This window comes from Gasterosteus aculeatus, chromosome Y (genome assembly GCF_964276395.1).
Source record: "Gasterosteus aculeatus chromosome Y, fGasAcu3.hap1.1, whole genome shotgun sequence".
Lineage (NCBI taxonomy): Eukaryota > Metazoa > Chordata > Actinopteri > Perciformes > Gasterosteidae > Gasterosteus > Gasterosteus aculeatus.
Genome location: NC_135709.1, coordinates 16,608,856 through 16,624,061, shown reverse-complemented (window position 1 = coordinate 16,624,061; position 15,206 = coordinate 16,608,856). Strand labels below are relative to the sequence as shown.

Here is a 15,206-nt window from a genome sequence, read left to right as displayed (position 1 = left end):
AACCTGTGGTCATCACTCCTCGGTCAGACTTCCGTCCCCACAAACATCAATACCCACTGCGCCAAGAGGCCATTGACGGTATAACACCGGTGTTCAACTCCCTCTTAAAGGCCGGAGTCATCGTTCCATGTCCTGACTCGCCGGTAAGAACAGCTATTTTTCCAGTTAAAAATATCAGAGATGCAGGCAAACCAACTGAGTGGCGCTTCGTGCAGGACCTAAAAGCAGTTAATGCAGCCGTCCATGCACGAGCCCCAAATGTTCCCAAACCTTACACCATTATGGCACAGGTTCCACCTGATGCTCGATGGTTTTCCTCTCAAATGCTTTTTTCAGTGTCCCTGTAGACATTGACAGTCAGTTTTGGTTTGCGTTTAATTTCAATGGCAAGCCTTACACTTTCACACGCTTGTGTCAGGGCTACACAGAATCACCTACGATCTACAACGATCTACACTCAGGGAAAGTTTGGAGAGCCTCACTTTGTCTCCAGGAACAGCTCTTTTGCAGTATGTTGATGACTGTTTAATTGCAGCTCCAACAGAAAAGAAGTGTGAACAGGACACAATCAAATTGTTTCAACACTTACCAGCGGAAGGACACAAGGCCAGCCTATCCAAACTACAGTTTGTTTCACAAAACGTTCATTTCCTAGGCCATAACATTTCCGGTGAAGGTAAGACACTATCACCAAAAAGCATTACCTCAATTGTAGCACTTCTAAAACCACAAACCAAGAAACAGATGATGTCATTTTTGGGCATGTGTTCCTACTGTAGGTCATTTATTCCAAATTACTCCCAACTCGAGCAACCTCTGTCCGCATTGATACATGGGAAAAATCTCAGCGCGCATGATACAATTCAGTGGCTCCCTGCAGCCTCTCAAGCTTTCACGGACATGAAATGCGCGTTACAAGTTCCTCCGACTTTGGGTCTTCCTGATCCTCACAAACCGTTCACATAAACTGTTGACGAATGTTCTGGATGTATGACATTAGTGCTCCTACAATCCCATGGCGATAAACAACAACCAGTAGCTTATTTCTCCGCAAAACTCGATCCGGTAGCAGCAGGCTTACCACAGTGCCTTCGAGCTGTGGCAGCTGCTGAAAAGGCTCTTACAGCCTCTCGTGACATTGTAGGCTATGCTACGCTAACATTGTTGGTTCCACATTCGGTTTCAGTGATTCTTCTCGAACAGAAGTCGTCTCATTTATCTGCAGCGCGTTACCTTCGATATCACACATGTCTCCTAGACATGCCGAATGTTACAGTAAAACGCTGCAATGTCCTCAATCCTGCATCTCTTCTCCCCACTCCGGAGGATGGAGAGGAGCATAATTGTTTGGCTGAGCTGGAAGCTCAGTGCACACCTCGACCAAACCTCGCAGATACACCTCTGCTCAACAGTGACATGGTAATGTATGTTGACGGATCTGCTTCACGGGATCCCCTGACTGGTTCTAATCTTGTGGGTTTCTCTGTTGTTTCAGACTCAGCTGTTCTGTGTTCCGGCCCTCTTCCATGTCACCTCTCAGCCCAAGCAGCAGAATTAATCGCGCTAACAGAAGCTTGTAAACTAGCTAAGGATAAAACGACAACCATTCACACTGATTCCAGATACGCTTTTGGCGTGGTTTATGATTTCGGCGCGCTGTGGAAACACAGAAATTTTCTCAAATCGGATGGCAAACCAGTGTTACACCACACTCTGATAGCAGAACTATTGGATGCCATTTTGTTGCCCACAGCTGTTGCTGTTTGCAAATGTGCAGCGCACACATCCGGCACAGGCGACATCGCAAAGGGGAATGAGCGAGCAGACTTAGCTGCAAAAGCGCCTGCTAGACGTCCTCTTCCCAAACCATCACGCCCGGTTCCTGCCATGTGTTCTCTTCCCTCCTCTCTTGCAGCCGTGCAGTCCCTCTCTACTTCAGATGAGAGACGCTTTTTGGTCCTCCTCCGACTCCAAATTCATAGACGGCATCTGGTATGGTCCGAATGGTAATCCATGCTTACCTAAACATTTCTTCCCTCACTATGCGAAATTGACTCATGGGTTAGACCATGTGTCAAAAGGGGGAATGTTAAGTATCATTGATGCAACATGGTTCACAAAAGGCTTTGCAGCTTACGCACAAAGGTTCTGCCAAGCATGCATAACATGTGCAACTCACAATATAGGTCGTTCAGTACAGGTGTCACATCATGCAGCACATCCACCGCCTGCAAGACCGTTTGAACATGTAATGATTGATTTTGTGGAACTCTCCCCATCGGAAAGTAAGAAACACTGTCTTGTAATGGTAGACATGTGGTCCAAATGGGTTGAGGTGTTTCCCTCCAGTAAGCAGACAGCCTCCACAGTGGCTAAGGCCGTGATTTTAGAGATCATTCCCCGCTGGGGAATCCCAAGCAAAATTTCTAGCGACAATGGTTCACATTTTGTCAACCAAGCAATCACAGAATTAAGTGCATACCTGGGTATTGACTTAAAAACACACTGCGCATACCATCCAGCTAGTGGAGGAGCGGTAGAGAGAGAGAATGGAACATTGAAAACAAAACTGGCCAAATGTTGCACAGACACAGGTCTACCGTGGACAAAGGCACTGCCCTTGGTTCTGATGTACATGCGGATGAGGAAACGAACACGCAGCAACCTAAGCCCATTTGAAATCCTTTTCGCAGTTCCTGCCCATATAGGTGTGGAAGCTCCAGGAACACCACTCCCTTCCACCACAATGTGCGAGAATGACATGTTAACCTATTGCATTCGACTGTCTTCCACTTTGTCTGATGTAAGAAAACAGGTTGTAGCTGCACTTCCGAGAGAAGCAACGGGTCCACTACACCGACTGCAACCGGGTGACTTCGTGGTGGTGAAGGACTTCAGGAGGAAAAGTTGGAAAGCCAAACGGTGGCAGGGTCCATTCCAGATTCTCCTGGTCACCCAAACAGCGGTCAAGGTAGCTGAAAGGGCAACTTGGGTCCACGCATCCCATTGCAAGAAGGTTCCAGATCCAGTACCAGCAGTGGGCTCAGGCGACCCTACCTCCACAACAAGTGTCAATCAACCGACACCACCGATCCAGTGACCACGGACGGGCAGTTGACCGACAGACACACAGTGCATTGTGATCTGTGTTGACTGTCTACAACGTGGATGCCTCACAAAAAAGAAGGTTGGCAGACTCCACATCCCAACGTGTACCTGCGGACCAACACAAGAAGAAGAACATGGACAGGACCCCTCCACATGGACACAGTAGTCGTTTGTGCCACGACAGTTTTATTCATATTATTGCTTGCTTCAGTTTCATTATATCTCAGCATCTTTTTGTGATTCCGTAGTCCGCTGCCTAAAGAGTGGTTCTCTCTTATCATGGAACGACAGCGCTCATGGAACCCCCTCAGACGACTGGGGGGGACTCGTGTAACCATGTGTTTATTTATATGTATTGTGTGAAAGGGAATCAAGTTCCGGTATTGTGATTTAAACACGTTTTCATTTCTTTTTTATTTCAATACTGTACACATGACATCTGGGGTGTAACGCTCAAATCCTGTGAGAAGGTTTCCAGTCTTTATCTTCTCCTAACAGATTTCTTCCTATTTTCCCATTTCGGAGGGTTTTTTAGGGAGTTTTTGTTCTGTGACAGGCAAAGTTTTGTGAGCGATGTCCAGATGTTCATGTTTTGTGATATTTGATGAGGTAAATATCAGATGGTAAATTTTTAGAGTAGGCATTCTAAATTGATTGCATAGTTTGTGATTATTATGTAATCAAAAGAGTGGAATGTAATGGGAAAATGATATGTGACCCTTTTAAATGCTTCATTTGTATAACCAGTTTATTAGTTGCAAGTGCTTGGATCACAAAGGCCCTGACATAAGCACTGATGTCTCCCACTTCGATTAGATGGTTCCAAGTCATAGCTGTAGAGATTGAACAAAGTGTTTGTTATGTCTATGACCACCTTTGTTTTAGCATGTTGGGAGAGCAAGGACACGGTCAAAGAACTGACGTGTCTTACATGGATAAGATGTTCCCAGTACCCTGGCTGTAGATACTCAACAAGATGGTCAAAGGTTTCTGTTGACGCCACCGATATCTAAACTTAGGTATAAGAACTGCCTCGATGTGCTGGGGGAAAGAAGGAGGTTCTTGACAGTCTACTGACCACGTAGCTGTTGTGACCCTTTTTCCCTTGCCAGGAAATAAACGGAGAAAAGACATACTTGACTCAGAGCCTTTGTTTCTTACTTAACGATTGTCTGTGCAAGATCTTCCACCACAATTTGGTGTCAGAAGTGGAATCGTTTGAAGCTCCGTCGGGACTCCGAGGACGTCCGGGAAGTGGCCACTTCAGGATCCACCAAAACGTGATTCTGCCCTATACCTCATCATACTCAGAGAGAGGGGACCGGCGACCAAAAGAGACCTGATTGGCTTCAACACGATCCGATGAGGAAGATTTTCACACAAATCGGGTAAGAAGTTGATATTCTGATTTTCAAACGGGATTTTCTGAATTATAACGGGTGATAACAGATTACAAAGACGGGTATTTAGTACTTTGGGATTTTTAAAATTATTTTTTCTCTCCCTTCTTAGAAAATCCAAATTTCGGTTATTTGATTGGGCTTCTAATGATGATAACTTGTCTTTTTATCCGGTTATTTGAAAAATGTTTATAAAATTATAAGAGTAATTATACAGTATTTCCGGTTCATCAGCATCCAACTTTTTACTGGGGAAGACAGGGAGCAATGTGCGCATTTACGATTGTATTCAGACTAACTATCTGAAAATCGCATAATTGTGACCCTTGACCAAAGGGGGAAGACAGGGGCAATTTGCGTCGCATTATTGTGACCCTTGACCTAAAAGGGGAAGACAGGGGCAATTTGCGTATTACGATTGTATTTAGACTAACACTCTGAAAACGCATAATTGTGACCCTTGACCAAAGGGGAAGACAGGGGCAATTGACAATTGTGACCCTTGACCGAAGGGGAAGATAGGAGGGATTTTGAGAGTTCACTGAAATCGCAAAATCTCAGCCCTTGATCTAACAGGAAGACAGGAACATTATCGGGGTTTTCGGACAGTAATCTGAAAACAGATATTTGCGCCCTTGACCTATATTTATTAACCAATAGTTCTGGTTGGGTTTTAACTTGTATTTTTCCTACGTAAAAGAAAATCAAGACTTATAGTGACGACTATATTTTAAGGAATAAAAAGTATACTTCACCACGCCTGAAAGATGGGTGGTGTACACGGTAAAAGTAAAAAGGAAATGGGTTCTCCGGAGGGACCCATTGTGGATCTGATGAGAAGGAAATATGGAGATCAATCTGTAGAGTTTTGCCCGAGTGGTCAAAAGATTTTGGGTTCCCTGCGAATGGTTCTTTCAGTAGAATAAAACTGAACATGTTACGAACAGGCTTAGAGGAAAAAGAGAAGGGTATAAAAACTCAAAGGGTGATAAAAGGCAAAGACTTGGAGGACATTGAGAAACAAAGTAAATGGTTAAAATGGTGGGAGGATGAATGTGAATGTAGAGAAAGGAAACAAATGGCTAAAGAATTGACATGCGCAAAAACCACATTGGTTGAAAAACCAGATCCAAATGTTATTGAACAAAATGGCCGATGTGCTTCTTCTCCCTTGTATCCGAGTCTCACAGGGGCTGGGGGCCCTCTCCTCAACACATGCCCACCACCGTACCCTGCTTCACCTGCGAACCAACAGGAGACGCTCTGGGGACGTGAGAATCACACCTAAAGAATGCTTTCATGAATGGACTATTGCCCGACATAAAAATGAATGTGCAGCGTTCCGTTGCTGGAATGGAAGACTCGCGACTCGCGGATGTAAAGAAACATGCTGCGCATGCGCAATCCATGGACATAGAGAGAACTGACCACGAGGGGAAAAGGCGGTCACGTCAGATTGAACTCGCCCAACTGACTATGCTCCAAGCTGTCACTCAACTTGCCAGAAACGACCGCCCACGGGATCCCAACCAATGGGGCGGCTTCAGGGGGCGTGGTCGGGGCATGACAAGGGGACGCTCCTCCTGGAACCAGGAGGGATCACAGCTGTCTCCACCCAATGACAATGATACGTGTTTCCGCTGTGGCGAACAAGGACATTGGCACAGAGAATGTCCCCAAAATGCACCTCGTAGAGGATGGGGGCGTGGACTGGCCGGACGAGGAAGGGGTGCCAACGCACATTCCGATTGACGTGAGGCGGAGGGGGAGGAGGCTGCATGTGAGGGGGAGACGGAAACCATGCTGAGGCCTCACAGGATAAGGGAAGTAAAACACACACACCGCAGCCTGCAATGAAGAAACGCTTTCTGCACTAACTCCCTGCACGCACACTCACACTCACACACACACCGGAGCAACAACAAGCTCTCATGGACATCACAGAGCAATTGAGAACACAACAAAAGCTTTCACTTAAACACACATATGCAAAGTTTTCAAGAAAATCATTTGAAAATATGCCCACCACTATGGTGCAAATTCAAGGGAAACCTTTATCGTTTTTGATTGATTCGGGGGCTACACATTCTGTAATACAACAAAAGTATTTTCCAGGTCAGAAACTTAGTGGAAAACAGGTTTTCTCACAAGGAGCTTCAGGGATGACTATTGTAGAGAGATTTACGGCACCTATGACCAGTACACACACTGACTCAACTAATCCTGAACCAGACATCACAGTAAAACATTCCTTTTTGCTGTCCTCTTGCTGTCCCATTAATCTAATGGGCAGAGACCTCATGTGTTCTTTCGGCATTAGCCTCATCTCCACTCCTACAGGGTTGCAAGTGGTGAGATGCAGAGCCATTGAACAGATGGCAAAGACAGTTATGAGTGATCCAATGTTTTTGTACCAGTGGTGGCTTCCGGTTGACCCACAATCAGAACTGTCCCACCTGGCAGCATTACGCGTCCAGCCTGAGGCAGAGTGCATGGATGCTTCATATCTCCACTGCACAGCTCATGTGTCACATGGGCCAGATAAGCAATATGATGCATTATTTCTACAGGATCTGAATGATCAAATTGCATGTATGACATTGTTTTGGTCCACACTTAAATGTGCTGTTTTCGTTTCTCTCACCCCCTCTCAGCAGCACTTCTTTAATGTGGACTCTTCTTTCCCACACATCTCCTTGTCTAAAGCAGCAACAGACCAATGGAGAGATTTGGGACCTTTTGTCGCAGCGTGCGAGGCATTGGCAGATTGGGAGGCTACACCAGATCCACTTGTGATGCGCTCTCCGTCGACAGGCTTCTTTAAACAGCCATTCGCATTTTGCACACCTGCTCTCAGATCTTTTTATGTCATGGATGACAATAACATATTTTCTGACACACACACTGATACATTTTTGACTAATGCCTCCTCTATTTCTCCTGCCCTTAGTTCTGTTCTAGACACCTTGTGGGCAGGGCATAAATATGACGTGGGACTCATCAAAAAATGTCAACCTGTGGTCATCACTCCTCGGTCAGACTTCCGTCCCCACAAACATCAATACCCACTGCGCCAAGAGGCCATTGACGGTATAACACCGGTGTTCAACTCCCTCTTAAAGGCCGGAGTCATCGTTCCATGTCCTGACTCGCCGGTAAGAACAGCTATTTTTCCAGTTAAAAATATCAGAGATGCAGGCAAACCAACTGAGTGGCGCTTCGTGCAGGACCTAAAAGCAGTTAATGCAGCCGTCCATGCACGAGCCCCAAATGTTCCCAAACCTTACACCATTATGGCACAGGTTCCACCTGATGCTCGATGGTTTTCCTCTCAAATGCTTTTTTCAGTGTCCCTGTAGACATTGACAGTCAGTTTTGGTTTGCGTTTAATTTCAATGGCAAGCCTTACACTTTCACACGCTTGTGTCAGGGCTACACAGAATCACCTACGATCTACAACGATCTACACTCAGGGAAAGTTTGGAGAGCCTCACTTTGTCTCCAGGAACAGCTCTTTTGCAGTATGTTGATGACTGTTTAATTGCAGCTCCAACAGAAAAGAAGTGTGAACAGGACACAATCAAATTGTTTCAACACTTACCAGCGGAAGGACACAAGGCCAGCCTATCCAAACTACAGTTTGTTTCACAAAACGTTCATTTCCTAGGCCATAACATTTCCGGTGAAGGTAAGACACTATCACCAAAAAGCATTACCTCAATTGTAGCACTTCTAAAACCACAAACCAAGAAACAGATGATGTCATTTTTGGGCATGTGTTCCTACTGTAGGTCATTTATTCCAAATTACTCCCAACTCGAGCAACCTCTGTCCGCATTGATACATGGGAAAAATCTCAGCGCGCATGATACAATTCAGTGGCTCCCTGCAGCCTCTCAAGCTTTCACGGACATGAAATGCGCGTTACAAGTTCCTCCGACTTTGGGTCTTCCTGATCCTCACAAACCGTTCACATAAACTGTTGACGAATGTTCTGGATGTATGACATTAGTGCTCCTACAATCCCATGGCGATAAACAACAACCAGTAGCTTATTTCTCCGCAAAACTCGATCCGGTAGCAGCAGGCTTACCACAGTGCCTTCGAGCTGTGGCAGCTGCTGAAAAGGCTCTTACAGCCTCTCGTGACATTGTAGGCTATGCTACGCTAACATTGTTGGTTCCACATTCGGTTTCAGTGATTCTTCTCGAACAGAAGTCGTCTCATTTATCTGCAGCGCGTTACCTTCGATATCACACATGTCTCCTAGACATGCCGAATGTTACAGTAAAACGCTGCAATGTCCTCAATCCTGCATCTCTTCTCCCCACTCCGGAGGATGGAGAGGAGCATAATTGTTTGGCTGAGCTGGAAGCTCAGTGCACACCTCGACCAAACCTCGCAGATACACCTCTGCTCAACAGTGACATGGTAATGTATGTTGACGGATCTGCTTCACGGGATCCCCTGACTGGTTCTAATCTTGTGGGTTTCTCTGTTGTTTCAGACTCAGCTGTTCTGTGTTCCGGCCCTCTTCCATGTCACCTCTCAGCCCAAGCAGCAGAATTAATCGCGCTAACAGAAGCTTGTAAACTAGCTAAGGATAAAACGACAACCATTCACACTGATTCCAGATACGCTTTTGGCGTGGTTTATGATTTCGGCGCGCTGTGGAAACACAGAAATTTTCTCAAATCGGATGGCAAACCAGTGTTACACCACACTCTGATAGCAGAACTATTGGATGCCATTTTGTTGCCCACAGCTGTTGCTGTTTGCAAATGTGCAGCGCACACATCCGGCACAGGCGACATCGCAAAGGGGAATGAGCGAGCAGACTTAGCTGCAAAAGCGCCTGCTAGACGTCCTCTTCCCAAACCATCACGCCCGGTTCCTGCCATGTGTTCTCTTCCCTCCTCTCTTGCAGCCGTGCAGTCCCTCTCTACTTCAGATGAGAGACGCTTTTTGGTCCTCCTCCGACTCCAAATTCATAGACGGCATCTGGTATGGTCCGAATGGTAATCCATGCTTACCTAAACATTTCTTCCCTCACTATGCGAAATTGACTCATGGGTTAGACCATGTGTCAAAAGGGGGAATGTTAAGTATCATTGATGCAACATGGTTCACAAAAGGCTTTGCAGCTTACGCACAAAGGTTCTGCCAAGCATGCATAACATGTGCAACTCACAATATAGGTCGTTCAGTACAGGTGTCACATCATGCAGCACATCCACCGCCTGCAAGACCGTTTGAACATGTAATGATTGATTTTGTGGAACTCTCCCCATCGGAAAGTAAGAAACACTGTCTTGTAATGGTAGACATGTGGTCCAAATGGGTTGAGGTGTTTCCCTCCAGTAAGCAGACAGCCTCCACAGTGGCTAAGGCCGTGATTTTAGAGATCATTCCCCGCTGGGGAATCCCAAGCAAAATTTCTAGCGACAATGGTTCACATTTTGTCAACCAAGCAATCACAGAATTAAGTGCATACCTGGGTATTGACTTAAAAACACACTGCGCATACCATCCAGCTAGTGGAGGAGCGGTAGAGAGAGAGAATGGAACATTGAAAACAAAACTGGCCAAATGTTGCACAGACACAGGTCTACCGTGGACAAAGGCACTGCCCTTGGTTCTGATGTACATGCGGATGAGGAAACGAACACGCAGCAACCTAAGCCCATTTGAAATCCTTTTCGCAGTTCCTGCCCATATAGGTGTGGAAGCTCCAGGAACACCACTCCCTTCCACCACAATGTGCGAGAATGACATGTTAACCTATTGCATTCGACTGTCTTCCACTTTGTCTGATGTAAGAAAACAGGTTGTAGCTGCACTTCCGAGAGAAGCAACGGGTCCACTACACCGACTGCAACCGGGTGACTTCGTGGTGGTGAAGGACTTCAGGAGGAAAAGTTGGAAAGCCAAACGGTGGCAGGGTCCATTCCAGATTCTCCTGGTCACCCAAACAGCGGTCAAGGTAGCTGAAAGGGCAACTTGGGTCCACGCATCCCATTGCAAGAAGGTTCCAGATCCAGTACCAGCAGTGGGCTCAGGCGACCCTACCTCCACAACAAGTGTCAATCAACCGACACCACCGATCCAGTGACCACGGACGGGCAGTTGACCGACAGACACACAGTGCATTGTGATCTGTGTTGACTGTCTACAACGTGGATGCCTCACAAAAAAGAAGGTTGGCAGACTCCACATCCCAACGTGTACCTGCGGACCAACACAAGAAGAAGAACATGGACAGGACCCCTCCACATGGACACAGTAGTCGTTTGTGCCACGACAGTTTTATTCATATTATTGCTTGCTTCAGTTTCATTATATCTCAGCATCTTTTTGTGATTCCGTAGTCCGCTGCCTAAAGAGTGGTTCTCTCTTATCATGGAACGACAGCGCTCATGGAACCCCCTCAGACGACTGGGGGGGACTCGTGTAACCATGTGTTTATTTATATGTATTGTGTGAAAGGGAATCAAGTTCCGGTATTGTGATTTAAACACGTTTTCATTTCTTTTTTATTTCAATACTGTACACATGACATCTGGGGTGTAACGCTCAAATCCTGTGAGAAGGTTTCCAGTCTTTATCTTCTCCTAACAGATTTCTTCCTATTTTCCCATTTCGGAGGGTTTTTTAGGGAGTTTTTGTTCTGTGACAGGCAAAGTTTTGTGAGCGATGTCCAGATGTTCATGTTTTGTGATATTTGATGAGGTAAATATCAGATGGTAAATTTTTAGAGTAGGCATTCTAAATTGATTGCATAGTTTGTGATTATTATGTAATCAAAAGAGTGGAATGTAATGGGAAAATGATATGTGACCCTTTTAAATGCTTCATTTGTATAACCAGTTTATTAGTTGCAAGTGCTTGGATCACAAAGGCCCTGACATAAGCACTGATGTCTCCCACTTCGATTAGATGGTTCCAAGTCATAGCTGTAGAGATTGAACAAAGTGTTTGTTATGTCTATGACCACCTTTGTTTTAGCATGTTGGGAGAGCAAGGACACGGTCAAAGAACTGACGTGTCTTACATGGATAAGATGTTCCCAGTACCCTGGCTGTAGATACTCAACAAGATGGTCAAAGGTTTCTGTTGACGCCACCGATATCTAAACTTAGGTATAAGAACTGCCTCGATGTGCTGAGGGAAAGAAGGAGGTTCTTGACAGTCTACTGACCACGTAGCTGTTGTGACCCTTTTTCCCTTGCAAGGAAATAAACGGAGAAAAGACATACTTGACTCAGAGCATTTGTTTCTTACTTAACGATTGTCTGTGCAAGATCTTCCACCACACAGTCCAGGAGGTGACCCTTTGAAGAAGAAGCCAATGACAAAAAGATGCACCAAGGAAGACACACCTCAAGAGTTTTCAAAGGACCAAAGCGGGGAAAAGACTGATAGAATTCTCCTGCAGCCGCTTTGATAAGTCGCTTTAGACTTGTTCAGAGGATTCTCTATTTTGCGAAATATTTTACTGTTCACTTAGTATTTCACTTTGTAATTGCATTCCTTATAACATTGTTTAGTTATTAAATACCTTTTGATTTTTGAATTTAAACGAATTGACTCATTCGTGTCCTCGTTTCCGGCCGGGACGAGAACAAAGGAGTGAGGCCTCCCTCGAGAGCTTTCCGAAACCCTAACATTTTCTTCACTGTTTTCTTCAAATTTCTCCTTTCAATTGTGACCCATCTGTGGGTTTGGCCAAAAGATGAAATATCATAGGTAAAGATTACTTTGCTTGTTTGGAAGCAATGCAGCCAAAAGGAGAAAAAAGAAAAAAAGCAACATGACCTTCAAAAGCAGATGGCTTCACGTCCATAGATTGCCTTCAGTGATAAACAAAAATGATTTGCTATGTCGAGTGTTTAAGTTATGATGCAGGAATGTTACGTTCCAGCTCCCAAAAGGGAGGGGAACATGACAACCCACTGCTCCGGCCCACCGGTGCCGGCAAAAGGGGTATAGAGTCGCGGTGTGAGAAAAGGACAAACACCCAAAGTTACAGTATAACGCTTTTATCTAACAAAATAAAAACACATTAAAAAAACTGGGCTTTTTTTTTTTAACCCCAATGATTCCTGTACAATTTCCCTAACAGCAAACAAAACAAAGGGCATCCCCTCATCCCAATCAGCACCTGTTTCCATACAATACTTCCTCAGCATGGTTTTCAGTCTCTGGTGCCAGCGCTCAAGAGCCCCCTGACTCTCTGGGTGGTAGGCGCTTGAGACCTGGTGTGAGATGGACAATGTTTTTAATGCCGAAGAAAACAGTTTGGACATGAAATTAGTGCCTTGATCCGTCTGGATCACTCGGGGGAGACCAAAGGTGGAAAAGAACTTGATCAAACTCTTAATAATGGTCTTTGCTGTAATTGTCCGGAGGTAAATTGCCTCCGGATACCGAGTGGCGCTGCACATAATGGTAAGCAGAAACTGGTTACCGGTTCGAGTTTTTGGGAATGGACCCACACAATCAATAATCACCCGCTCAAACGGTTCTCCAATCACCGGAATTGGGTGAAGTGGCACACGAGGAACAGGTTTGTTCACTTTCCCTGTAAGTTGGCACACATGACAGGTTTTGCAGTATTGCACAATGTCAGATTTTAATCCTGGCCAGAAGAAATGTTGGAGGACTCTGTTGTATGTTTTAGTTACCCCTAAATGTCCGGACCATGCAGGGTTATGAGCCAGCGACAGTACTTGCTGTCGCATTGGTGACGGAACCACTACCTGCCAAACTGTATCCCAGTCCTCACCTGTTTTATGCACAGTCCATTTACGCATTAAAACACCAGCGTCCACAAGGTAAGCAGTCTCCTGTACTTTTGCCTTTTCAAAAGAGACCACAGAATCAAAGCATTTGTTGAGACTGACTTCCTCTTTTTGCCACTCAATCAGTCTCTCTAGTGTGATGGATGACAACACATCACCTAACTGGGGATTGACTCCGCATCCCCCTTTCACAGCCTGCACAGAAGGTAATTTCTCTGCTTTAGGCTCTACCTCTACAGTTTCAACCTGTTCAAAAATAGTTGACAAATTCACTGTATCCCCCTGCATGTGAGCTTGTGCCCTTGGTAAAACACATGCAGGGAACACTTGAGGGTATTTTTGAACCAAGACAATGTCAGAACCATTAGGTTGTGGCCTGTCTGTTACCTCTGGTACTGGAGACACCTTACCTCCAGCAATGTCGTTTCCTAGTAATAGTGCTACCCCTTCCACTGCTAGCGTAGGCACCACCCCAACACGGAACTGACCTGAAACTAAATCAGAATGCATATGAACCCAGTGTAAAGGCACAGAAATTGGGTTGGCTTCAATGCCACACAAAAGGATGTGTGAACCACAGTATGTCTGGTCAGACCAGGGCAACACATCTGCAAGGATAACTGACTGAGCCGCACCAGTGTCACGAAGGATTTTAATTTCTCTTTGGTCTTCAGTTCTTCCTGTGCATGAAACACTCCCGACAGACACAAAAGGAGCATACACCAGGTCTGGTTTTCCTGCGAGAGCCTCGCTAGCACTTGTAGCTTGCGGGTAAGAAACAGACTGAGTTAAACAATCACTCTTACGGGACAGCGGGGGTGACTTCTTGTTCTTGAGTAAGAGACAATCTGCGATTAAATGGCCTTTCCGGTGGCAATAAAAACATTCCCTGTCCTCTTTCCTGGGAACAGTAGGAGGGTCTGAAGAGCGTGATGCACCAGCTGCGGGTGAAACAGATGTCCTGCTCTGACTGAACGCTGTAAACACAGTTTTATGCGTTAAGGCATATTCATCGGCCAGGACCGCTGCCTGACTCAATGTCGCCACTTTGTTTTCACTAAGATTTATCACAATTCTTTCAGGTAAGTGGTTCTTAAAATCCTCCAGCAAAATCTGATTTCTCAAAGCCTCATAAGTAGATGTTTTATTGGCTGCACACCAGCGGTCAAACAACGACTCTTTGTTCTTAGCAAACTCAACAAATGTTTTACTACTGTTCTTCTTGTAATTTCTAAAGCGCTGTCTATAAGCTTCTGACACTAGCTCATAGGCACGCAGCACGGTAGCTTTGACCACATCATAATGTAAACTGTCCTCTATAGAGAGAGAGGCCATGACCTCCTGGGCCTTCCCAGTTAGCTTACATTGTAAGAGTAGAGGCCAGACATCTTTTGGCCACTGCAGAGCAGCAGCTACCTCAGACTCACGAAATGGGGGAACCACCGCAATATTCCTTCCCACATCAAAATGGCCGGTCTTACCCACTGGGTGAGAAGATCCCTCAGCATCAAGCTCCATTCGCCGAATGTGAATACGAGCCTCCTTGTCTGCCTCTATTTTTCTCATTTCTATCTCAAACCTCCTTTGGTCTTCCCTGTCTTTTTGGTCTGCTTCCAGCCGGGCCATTTTCAACTTTAGCCGAGCAACCTCTACAGACTCTGAGAACTCAGGAGACGACGGTGCATACTTTGGCAGAGTTTGAGGCACTGGGGCTTCCCAATCTCCAACACTGCCCTTTGGCCTTGCTGGCGAGAGATTCTCTACAGGGCCCTCATCCTTCTCATCCTCTGTTTCCACATCCTCCACAGCCATAACTCCTGCCCTTGACAGACTCAATAAATGGCTTTTGTTCACCATTACCAACTTCTCTTTTTACGAGCCTGCTTTTCAACTCTAA

The 15,206-nt window shown here is 45.6% G+C and overlaps 1 long non-coding RNA gene across 1 annotated transcript; it reads left to right on the top strand.

Moving 5' to 3' along the window:
• Positions 1-149: 149 nt before the first annotated feature.
• On the top strand, positions 150-11,761 carry LOC144391066 (uncharacterized). Its single transcript, XR_013454932.1, has 2 exons — positions 150-7,663; positions 10,329-11,761. It is a non-coding gene; the product is annotated as an uncharacterized LOC144391066 (long non-coding RNA).
• The last annotated feature ends 3,445 nt before the right edge of the window (positions 11,762-15,206 follow it).